Genomic DNA, 12,019 nt, shown 5'->3' on the forward strand with positions numbered 1-12,019 from the left:
AGTTTACGAAAACCGTGTGACGCTTTCGCTTTAGGGGGCATAGAAGAACATAAGCCTATAAACCAAGCTGCCTTCTAAACTCAGCTTGCAGTGGGCTGTCATAATACTGGTCTAGGAAAATTTTAATGTCCTATACCTTAATTTTCCCATCTGAAAAGCTGAGTTGATAATATCTGCCTTGTCTACCTTATGAGGACATTATATAAATAAGATTGCAAAGTAAATAAAATATATAAACTGTGGATTAAAATTTACTTCATATCCTAGAGAAATTAAAGCAGAATGAAGAACTGGGTTTGAAGGCTGTAAAAACTCGAGAAAGACTGGAAGAGTTGACCTTAGACTTCACACTAATTTTGAGAACTTGTTTGGAGATTCTAGGGAAGAACAGCTACTCGTATACTCTCGACCAAAGACCAATCCTCCTCTATCGGGGATGGTCATCCTCTTCGATAGAGTGCTCAGCTTCTGAAGCGATGCACTTGGAGTGGTGAGGGAGGAAGGGGACACCTGCCTAGCCAGCCAGATTAGCCAAATCAACCCTGGCAATCAATGGGGTGACAGATGTCTCAACCAGATCACCCTCACATCCAGACTTTGCACTAATTTTGGAAATTTTGAATATCAAAATAGATTATTTTGGAATGGATGAAAATAGTTTCCTTTTTTCCTCATTTTATATGTTATATATATATACACACACATAATATGTATCATTATTTATATGATGATACCATACATATCATATCATCATATATGACGGTCTTAAAAACAAAAGTGTTCTAAAGTTATTTTAGGTAACAGAGGGATACATACACACACACATATATGTTTATGTGTGTGTGTGTGTGTATATATATCCATCTCATGTATATGTGTGAGAGATATATATATATCCATCTCATGTATATGTGAGTCAGTCACGAAGGAAAATACTCCAGTTGATTTTTAATGGCAGCCCTTCCTTTTAGAAGCTGAATCAAGGGAATCTCAGAGCTTATGAAGAACTTGCAGGTGATCTAGGTTTTTTATTTTTAATATTTCCCATCCAATTCCACACAAATAGTTGTCAATGGGACAGCCTAGTCCTCCTGTCATATTTCTCTTGGCTTTTTGTGAGAGAGAGATTCTGCTCTTGAGCCAATATGTTATTAAACAAAGTCTGGAAAAAAAAAAAAAAAAACATAGTCACAAAGTGTTCTCCAAATACAAAATGTATGATTGATTTATACAGTGCCTCTCACTATCACAACTCTATGAGAAGTGACATATTGAAAAGCATATGACACATAATAAAATTCACTCTTTGTGCAAAAATTTTGGTCATTGTATAAACTGTGTGAAATAGTCACATTTGAAAAAGAACATGTCAGAATAATGCATATAACTGCATCCTGGGGAAACAAGAAAAGAGTCTGAAATACAATATGTTAATTTTGTTCAGTGCTTGTACTAAATGTTGTCTATAGATTTTTGTCTTAGAGAAATGTCATGTGTGTCCTATGTTGCAAGCCACGCCTTGCTTTTAGACACACGTATATTTTCCATTATGAAAGGTTTAACTATATGTTAACATTCAAGTAGCATGTGAAATCTCTGAAGGTAAGAATAATGCCTTAATTTCTTCTTTTCTCATGGTCTCTAGAAGGGAGCTTGGCAAAAAGTGGAAGCTAAATAGAATTTATTGAGTATTTATTCTGTCATATCACAGCGGTGGCCACTGATCTTTTAATTTCAACCTAAATAAATAAATATATGGATAAACGGATGAATGCGTGACTAAATAGATACCTCAGATTGTTTTAAAATTACAGTATAAAATATCCAGTCTAATACAATGAATGAATATGAAGCCATGTTCCTGATTCATACAGCAGATGCCTGGGTGCTCACCCCCTTCCTCCCCTAACCTAACACATTTATCATCTTCAGCCTCTTTCTCTATGGAAACCACTGCACTGAACTCGGTGTTTATTGTATCTGTGCATCTCTCCACGTTAATGGATAAAATCATAAATAACATACAGGATTATTTTTGCTTCTTTTTTGAACTTCATACAACCATATCATAAAGTATTACTCTGTGGCTTGTTTTTTTCCAGTCATGAATATATTTAAGAAATAAATCAATGTGAATACATTTGTTCTTTCACAATTTAAAAGTATTACATTATTTGAAACCATAATTTATTTCTATTCTCACATTGATGAAAATGCAGATTGCTTCAGTAGCTTATTGTCACCTTCAATGCTGCCATGAACATTTTACCCACACTGTGTGCATGTGAGAAGTCTTCCAGGTCCATCCTGATGAGTAGAACTTTCTGGCTCATAGGATATACATTTCCTTACCTTTAGTAGTGATCACTGGATAACTAACCATAGTCATTGAATCAAATCAAACTCCTGCAAATTTTTATCTAACATGAGATTTTATCTCATTTATATCTAATATGAGTTAGATTTAAAAATTTTTTTCTCATTTTTATCTAACGTGAGTTTTCCAAAACCAGGGTTTGGCTCTTTGGAAACTGAAATATGTAAATTACACTGCTTATTTTACATGAGTCTAAAACCAAACAAACAAAAAATTACTTGCCCTAGGTCACCTGTAGGGTTGGTGCAAGAAATAAGGCTCGATTTAGGCCTTCTTTGGATTTAGATTTAGGCCATACAGTATTCATTCTGTCATATCACACTGCCCAGTGATCTTTTAATTTCAACCTAAACATGGCAAGGACGTAACTGATCTATTAAATGATGTCTCACTTTTTCTCCATATGGAGGTCAAGACTCAAGTTTGCAGATTTTCAGCCCATGTTGAATTCCTTCTTCCATGGCACCTCTCTACTCTTGAAACATTTTATCTCCACACACTGGCAGATGATTCTTAGAAACAAAGACTATTTTCAGTCCGTGTGGGACTGATAAAGAATCAAAGAAAAAATAAATCATCATTCATGAGAGCTCACCTACTGGGAGATACCTAATTATGCAGCATTTTGCATCATATAAATTCAATATGAGAGAAATATCACAACAAAATTCAGGTTTATGCCATTTATGTAATTCAAATCAAAAGAAATTCCATACCATATTCTAGAATCTGAATACATTCAATACTTCCAGATCTACTGCTTTCAAATGACTCCAAACACAATGCTCAGACTTAGCCCCCTTTTTTTCATCTCCAGCACTTAGCACAGGGTCTGGCACGTAGTAAGCAACAGATATTTGCTATATGAGTCAACCTACATCCATGACCCAAGTTTTCTTGTTTAGACTGGTAGAGTCAAATAAATTATCTCTCAACTTAAATTTATTCCAATTTAGTCATTTTTCTTCATGACAAACAATCATTTTTGTTTGTTTAAAACTGGTCTCATTAGCCTACTTTCCTTGGCTTAAATCATTTCAATGGACAATTGATCATTGTGAAGCCTCCACTACCCACTACTTCCTGTCAGTATTTAGATGATTGTCAGAATCTTCCTCAGTAGAGTGCTTCAGGAAGCTGCATTTGTATCAGTTGGACTTGTATTCTAAAGAAAACTTCATGCTGTCCCAATGATCTCACCTTCCTGAAGTAATATCACTCCAAATGGTAAGTGATTTGTGCCACTGAAGAACTGAAGAAATAGGATTCCTTTTTTTTTTTTTTTCTTTTAAGAGATAAAGTCTTGCTCTTTTGCCCAGACTGACATTCAGTGGCACAATCATGGCTCACTGCAGCTTTGAACTCCCTGGCTCAAGAAATCCTTCCATCTCAGTCTCTTGAATAGCTGGGAAAACAGGAGCACACTACCATGCCTGCTGGTTACTATTATTATTGTTGTTATTGTTATTATTATTTGCAGAGCAGAGATCTTGCTATGTTGCCCAGGCTGGTCTTGAACTCCTGACCTCAAGCAATCCTCCCGCCTCAGCCTCCGAAAGTGCTGGGATTACAGGCATGAGACACTGTGCCTAGCCACATTCCCTCTTCAGATGATATCTCAATCAGGTGTGAGGAAGACTGAGTAGTGGAGGAGGAGATGAAAATGGGAATAGGAAACAATTAGAAGAATACTGTTCTGTTATTGACAGAAGGGAACTCTCTGGGAGGTATTAATAGAAAGAGGAAGTTGAGGTGAAGATTTCAAAGAAATACTCTTAAAGACATCAATGACTTCTTCTGCTAACTCCATGACTTACCAGAGATGACTGGGAGCTTCAGGAGCTTCTATTTGGGCTTAGTTTAGATATCTGATTATCTTTGTCACCTTTTTAGAATATTCAAATTTCAACTTCATGTGGTAAATAGATGCTTTCCCCAAGTCACCATACCTCAAAGTGATTTCCAGTGCATTCTTCCTCTTGACTCGCTGGACTCTTTAGTGAGGAAAGAGAGAGTCATCTTCTGATCCAGGTGGCTCAGGGTTGGGGGTTGTTCATATGCAATAAACCAAAGAAATAATGCTTGGATCATAGCAATTTCTGTACTTATTCTGGAAATTTATTTATATCTGCCTGAACTCATCTGGGGGCTGCAATTCATTTACTGATAAGTTTCTTAAGCAAAGGTTTCATCTTTTTTAACGTCTGGATAAAGCTAATTGGTGGTACTTAACTACTTTATCTAATTTTCCATATTTTCTCTATTATCGCCTGTAAGTGTTTAGGGTTCAGATTTCAACTGAACTTTGAAACAGGAGCAGTTGCCCATGGCTTTAGGTTGATGCAAAGAGTACATACAGAAAGTTCATGACAAATTTATACTCTGTGATAATTTGAGCTTGCCTTGGTTGTTCTATTATTCCAGGAATATCAGAAAAAGAGTAGGTTTAGCTCTATGTAGGAAAACCGAAAAATACCACTCTTGGGGATGCAAATATGTACTCTACTGTTTACTATCCACACAAAATTCAAAGCTTCATTGACAAAGTTTTCTATATTGCTCATATAGAAACTTTACAGGACTTACATGATAATATCTAATGAAATAATCATACAATTAACTGTAATGTAGACTCAGTTGGATCCCTGAGCTTGGTTTCCTGCAACTAGATGGTCCCATCTGTGGGTCTGGGGGTGTTAGGAGACAGTGACAGATCATCAGGTATTTGATTCTCATTCTCATAAGGAGCGTGCAACTTAGTCCCCTTGCATTCACAGTTCACAATGGAGTTTGGGCTCCTATGAGAATCTAATGCCCCTGGTAATCTGATAGGAGGTGGAGCTCAGGTGGTAATATGAGTGATGGGGAACAGTTGTAAAGACAGATGAAGGTTTGCTCCCTGTTGGATGAAGATTTCATGAGAAAAATGCCAAAAAGCAATTGTAACAAAAGCAAAAATTGACAAATGGGATCTAACTAAACTAAAGAGCTCCTGCACAGCAAATGGAACTATCATCAGAGTGAACAGACAACCTACAGATTGGGAGAAAAATATCTATCTGACAAAGGTCTAATATGCAAAATCTACAACGAACTTAAACAAATTTACAAGAAAAAGCAAACAACTCCATTAAAAAGTGGGCAAAGGACATGAACAGCCACTTCTCAAAAGAAGGTATCTATGTGGCCAACGAACATAACTCAACATCAGTGATCATTAGAGAAATGTAAATCAAAACCACAATGAGATACCATCTCACTCCAGTCAGAATGGCAATTATTAAAAACTCAAGAAACAACAGATGCTAGCGAGGCTGTGGTGAAATAGGAACACTTTTACACTGTTGGTGGGAATGTAAATTAGTTCAACCACTGTGGAAGACAGTGTGCCGAGTCCTCAAACACCTAAACCAGAAATACCATTTGACTTAGCAATCCCATTACTGGGAATCTACCCAAAGGAATATAAATCATTCTATTATAAAGATGTTCATTGCAGCACTGCTTACAATAGCAGAGACATAGAATCCACCCAAATGCCCATCAATGATAGATTGGATAAAGAAAATACGGTACATATACACCATGGAATACTATGAAGCCATAAAAAGGAACGAGATCATGTCCTCTGCAGGGACGTGGATGATGCTGAAAGCCATTATTCTCAGCAAACTAACATAGTGACAGAAAAACAAACACTGTATGTTCTTACTTATAAAGGGGAGTTTAATAATGAGAACACATGGACACAGGGAGGGGAACAACACACACTGACGCCTTTCAGGGAGGAGGCATGGAGGGAGGGAGAACTTCAGGATAAATAGTTAATGCCATATGGGGCTTAATACATAGGTGATGGGTTTATAGGTGCAGCAAACCACTATGGCACATGTTTACCTGTGTAACCATCCTGTATGTCTTGCACATGTATCTTGGAACTTAAAATGAAATTAAGTTAAATAAAAATAAAAGACGGACAGAAAGAAGCATAAATTTAAATCAAAATTGTAATCTGTTATAATCAATGGCAAGTCAGTTTGAGAGATCCTCATTTATGATTTCCTTTTTCAATCTGTCTATCGGCAGAACAAAGCTATCTTTGTAAAAGGGTGAATTCTATATGTTAGTACCACAATCCAACAAGCAATAGCTTACACATTTTTAGATAACTTTAACACAAAAAAGAAGCCAAGAACACTTCACAAAAAAACACTTCTGCTGAGATGAAGGGAGAAAAAATAGTACCCTGGCCTTACTGTCTGTCTTAGCTGTATTCCCAGTGTTCTCCAGGCTCACCTGTGTGCAGATTTAAAGTACTGAAATTCAGGGAGATCATTTCAGATAATCTTTCTGAGACTGGACAATAACTTCATACTAGAACAGTGAGTGATTACAAATGATGCTTCAAAAAATTCCAGGGTTTTTTTTTTCTTTCTTTCTTTCTTTTTTTTTTTTTTTTTTTTTTTTTGGCAAAGAGACCCAGTTGGACATCAGATAGTACTCCAACTTGTCCACATACAGTGTTGTGGTACCATGCTTTATGCAAAATTAATGGACAGATTTCTCTCAAGTTTAGATTAGTTAAATTTCATAAACTATATTCTTAGTATACTCACTAACGTAACTCGATATTTGAACCAATCTTGCAGTGATCCCTATGGAAGATCACCCATTTCTTTTACATCATGAATAAGTATGGCTCTAAGATATATGTCCACTTCGTTGTGAAAGTTTATATTTTCATATTAGAGGATGATGCCTACATTTTTCCTCAAATGAGTTCTGAGGCTTTTTTCTTCAATGATGAGAGTAAGTTTTATTTTGCAGTCAACATGTTTCTCCTCTGAAAACACAGTCCTTTTCACTGGCATCTGTAATAGTATCATACTAACTATTGAATATGGGAAATGTAGTACTCTAGGTTAAGTCCAGGGAAAATAGGTAGAAAGATGAAACCAATTGGCACATAATTTATCATAATGCAACTGCAGAACAAAAATTTATTCCTGGCCAGGAACAGTGGCTCACGCCTGTAATCCCAGCACTTTGGGAGGCTGAGGTGGGCAGATCACTTGAGGCCAGGAGTTCAAGGTCAGCCTGGCCAACATGGTGAAACCCCATCTCTACTAAAAATACAAAAATTAGCCAGGCATGATGGCAGGTGCCCTGTAATCCAAGCTACTTGTGGGGCTGAGGCAGAAGAATCGCTTAAACCCAGGAGGCAGAGGTTGCAGTGAGCCGAGATCATGCCACTACACTCCAGCCTGGGCAACAGAGCAAGGATCCATCTCAAAAAAAAATATATATATATATATTCCCATAGTGTAATCAAAAATTCTCGATCATAGCGATGAGCGTAAGTAGGAGAACTAACATCCAGAAAATCCACTAGGGACACTGATGAGGAACTACAAAGCCATTGTGCAAAGTGAAGTTCTACATTTACTGCTCTAATCAATTGAGTTTTGGGTTTTACATTGTTTATTTCTAGTAGAAAAAGGTATATATATTTTAAAAATGCATAATTGTATGCAGCCAACAAATGTGAAAAAAAGCTCATCACCACTCGTCGTCATTAGAGAAACGCAAATCAAAACCAAACCATCTCATGCCAGTTAGAATGGCAATCATTAAAAAGTCAGGAAAAGACAGATGCTGGAGACAATGTGGAGAAATAGGAATGCTTTTACACTGTTGGTGGGAATGTAAATTAGTTCAACCATTGTGGAAGACAGTGTGGCAATTCCTTGAGGATCTAGAGCCAGAAATACCATTTGACCCAGCATCCCATTACCAGGTATATACCCAAAGAATTATAAATCATTCTACTATAAAGACACATGCACACATATGTTTATTGCAGACTTGGAACCATCCCAAATGCTCACCAATGATAGACTGGATAAAGAAAATGTGGCACATATATACCATGAAATATTATGCAGCCATAACAAAGAGTAAGTTTACATCCTTTGCAGGGACATGGATGAAGCTAGAAACCATCATTCTCAGCAAACTAACACAGGCACTGAAAACCAAACACTGCATGTTCTCATTCATAAGTGAGAGTTAAACAATGAGAACCCATGGACACAGGGAGGGGAACATCACACACTGAGGCCTGTTGGGGAGGTGGGAGGCATGGGGAGGGAGAGCATTAGGACAAATACCTAATGCATGCTAGGTTTAAACCGTACATGACAGGTTGATAGGTGCAGCAAACCACCATGGCACATGTACGCATATATAGCAAACCTGCATGTTCTGTGCATGTATCCCAGAACTTACAGTAAAAAAAAAAAAAAAAACTCCAGTAAAATGTCATTTCTGGGTCATTGTCCTAAATACAATTTAATACCTTTGCAGAGAACATTTCAAGAGAGTAAAATATTTTAGTCTATTCTTATCTCAAAATATTTGTGTTATGCATAATTTTAATGAAAATAAGCCAAAACCGGCAAAGCCACTCTAAAAAATTTTTAAGTCTCATGTAAAAGGAAAACAAACCTTCAAGTAACTTTAATATGAAGAAGAGTTCTAGATACACCACCCAATATTGTTTCACCATCTTCAATTTTTGGTATCTCCTAAGTTTCTCAGCACTTCATTTTGAGGAAATAGGGAATACTAAGTTCCAGATATGCCAGTGCAGGCTGAGCAAAGCTAAAGATACTGCCTATTACCAAAAAGTCATGGATTGGTTTATTATGATCATAACTATACAATAAATTCCTGCTGCATACATAAAGAGAAAGTCTGAGAGTTAATCACAGATTCACCATAGCAACCTGACTCCCTTCCCTGTGGTTGGTGTTGAATTATCAACTGCCTGGCTGTAAGAGAGGCACAATAACATGATACTGCACAGTAAGAACTTTCCTTCTGTTCAATCTGGACACAATGATTACACCAAATAATTTGAAGCTGTCTCTAGCTCTAGGATAAGTTGTGAACCTTCTCTAATTTGTTTTCCGAAGTTAAATCTCCCTTTATAGGCTCTACTGTGACCATAATCATCTCCTTTGTCATATTCAGTGAAATATCTAAGAAAACCATTCAGAACCATGAATATGTCTCACCTATTGTTGGATGAGATCCAAGAGTGAGAAACCACACATGTTTTTGTTGCCATCAGCTAGATCTGGGACTGTGAAAGCCTATGCTGGAAGGAGGGTATCATCAATTGAAAAGGCAATCTTGAACCTGGGAGCCCAGCATGAAGACAGGAGTTAGAACAAAGCAATATCAACCATGGGCACTCAGTCAAGAGAACTCCCTGACATTACAGGTTAGAGCCAGCCTCAGACTTGGAAGCATCTTGTAATTTTACCGAAACCAATGGCAGGCTCTCAGGTCTTCAGACTACCTAGAGCCCAAGTGCAGGATTTACAAAATGTCAGTGATGGACCTCTAGCAGATGAACTAGTAGACTCAAAAAGTTTGACTTGCAAAATACACCACAAGTCAATTTACATTACCGCCTTTCTTAATTTTGACCAGATGTGTCCAAATAGTTCCCAATGATAGGCCCTGGATGATTTTCACAGGTTTCAATTATGGTCCTGATTTCTTGGTCTGATTTTTCTTTCCAAAGAAACATCTGGATGCTCCCCATAAACTTGCTTACCAGATTCTATTTTTGAGGGATGTTGATTGAGAGACAGAGCAGAATTCTTCTGTTTTCCTAGAAGGTTATTTTGAATAATATAATCTATCTATTTTTCTGGATTCATAGATTTTTTGAAGGGTTTTTTTGTATCTCTATCTCCTTCAGCTCTTAGTTGTTTCTTGTCTTCTGCTAGCTTTTGAATTTGTTTGCTCTTGTTTCTCTAGTTCTTTTAATTGTGATGTTAGGGTGTTGATTTTAGATCTTTTCTGCTTTCTCCTGTGGGCATTTAGTGCTAAAAATTTCCCTCTAAACACTGCTTTAGCTGTGTCCCAGAGATTCTGGTTAGTTGTGTCTTTGTTCTCATTGGTTTCAATGTCCCTAATTATTTGAAAAATCACATTGGCAGTTTGGCAGGATAGCTAGCCAGACTAATAAAGAAGAAAAGAGAGAAGAATCAAATCAACACAATAAAAAATGATAACAGGGTCCCACAGAAATACAAACAACCCACAGAAATACAAACTACCATCAGAAAATACTATAAATACTTCTATGCAAATAAATTAGAAAATCTAGAAGAAATGGATAAATTCCTGGACACATACACCCTCCCAAGACCAAACCAGGAAAAAGTCGAATCCCTGAATAGACCAATAACACATTCTGAAATTGAGGCATTAATTAATAGCCTACCAAACAGCAACAACAGCAACAACAAAAAGCCCAGGACCAGACAGATTCACAGCCAGATTCTACCAGAGGTAAAAAGAGGACCTGGTACTATTCCTTCTGAAACTACTCCAAACAACAGAAAAAGAGGGAATCCTCCCTAACTCATTTTATGAGGCCAGCATCATCCTGATACCAAAACCTGGCAGAGACACAACAAAACAAGAAAATTTCCAGCCAATATCCCTGATGAACATCGATGTGAAAATCCTCAATAACATACTGGCAAACAGAATCCAGCAGCACATCATAAAGCTTATCCACCCCAAACAAGTCGGTTTCATCCCTGAGATGCAAGGCTGGTTCAACATACACAAATCAATAAACGTAATCCATCACATAAACAGAACAAATGGAAACAACCACATGATTATCTCAATAGATGTAGAAAAGGCCTTTGATAAAATTCAACACCCCTTCATGCTAAAAACTTTCAATAAATTAGGTATTGATGGAACATATCTCAAAATAATAAGAGCTATTTATGACAAACTCACAGCCAGTATCATACCGAATGGGCAAAAGCTGGAAGCATTCTCTTTGAAACCTGGCACAAGACAAGGATGTCCTCTGTCACCACTTCTATTCAACATAGCATTGGAAGTTCTGGCCAGGGCAATCAGGCAAAAGAAAGAAATAAAGCATATTCAGATAGGAAGAGAGGAAGTCAAATTGACTCTGTTTGCAGATGACATGATTGTATATTTAGAAAACCCCATGGTCTCAGCCCAAAATCTCCTTAAGCTGATACACAACTTCAGAGAATTCTTGGGATACAAAATCAATGTGCAAAAATCATAAGCATTCCTATACACCAATAATAGACAAACAGAGATCCAAATCATGAGTGAACTCCCATTCACAATTGCTACAAAATGAATAAAATATTTAGGAATCCAACTTACAAGGGATGTGAAGGACCTCTTCAAGAAGAACTACAAACCACTGCTCAAGGAAATAAGTGAGGACACAAACAAATGAAAAACCATTCCACGCTCATGGATAGGAACGATCTATATTGTGAAAATGACTATATTGCCCAAAGTAATTTATAGATTCAATACTACCCCCATCAAGCTACCATTGACTTTCTCCACAGAATTAGAATAAAACTACTTTAAATTTCATATGGAACCAAAAAAGAGCCCATATAGCCAAGACAATCCTAAGCAAAAAGAACAAAGCTGGAGGGATCATGCTACCTGACTTCAAACTATACTACAAGGCAACAGTCACCAGAACAACATGGTATTGGTGCCAAAACAGGTACACAGACCAATGGAACAGAACAGAGACCCCAGAAA

Source organism: Chlorocebus sabaeus, chromosome 9, assembly GCF_047675955.1.
Source record: "Chlorocebus sabaeus isolate Y175 chromosome 9, mChlSab1.0.hap1, whole genome shotgun sequence".
Classification (NCBI taxonomy): Eukaryota; Metazoa; Chordata; class Mammalia; order Primates; family Cercopithecidae; genus Chlorocebus; species Chlorocebus sabaeus.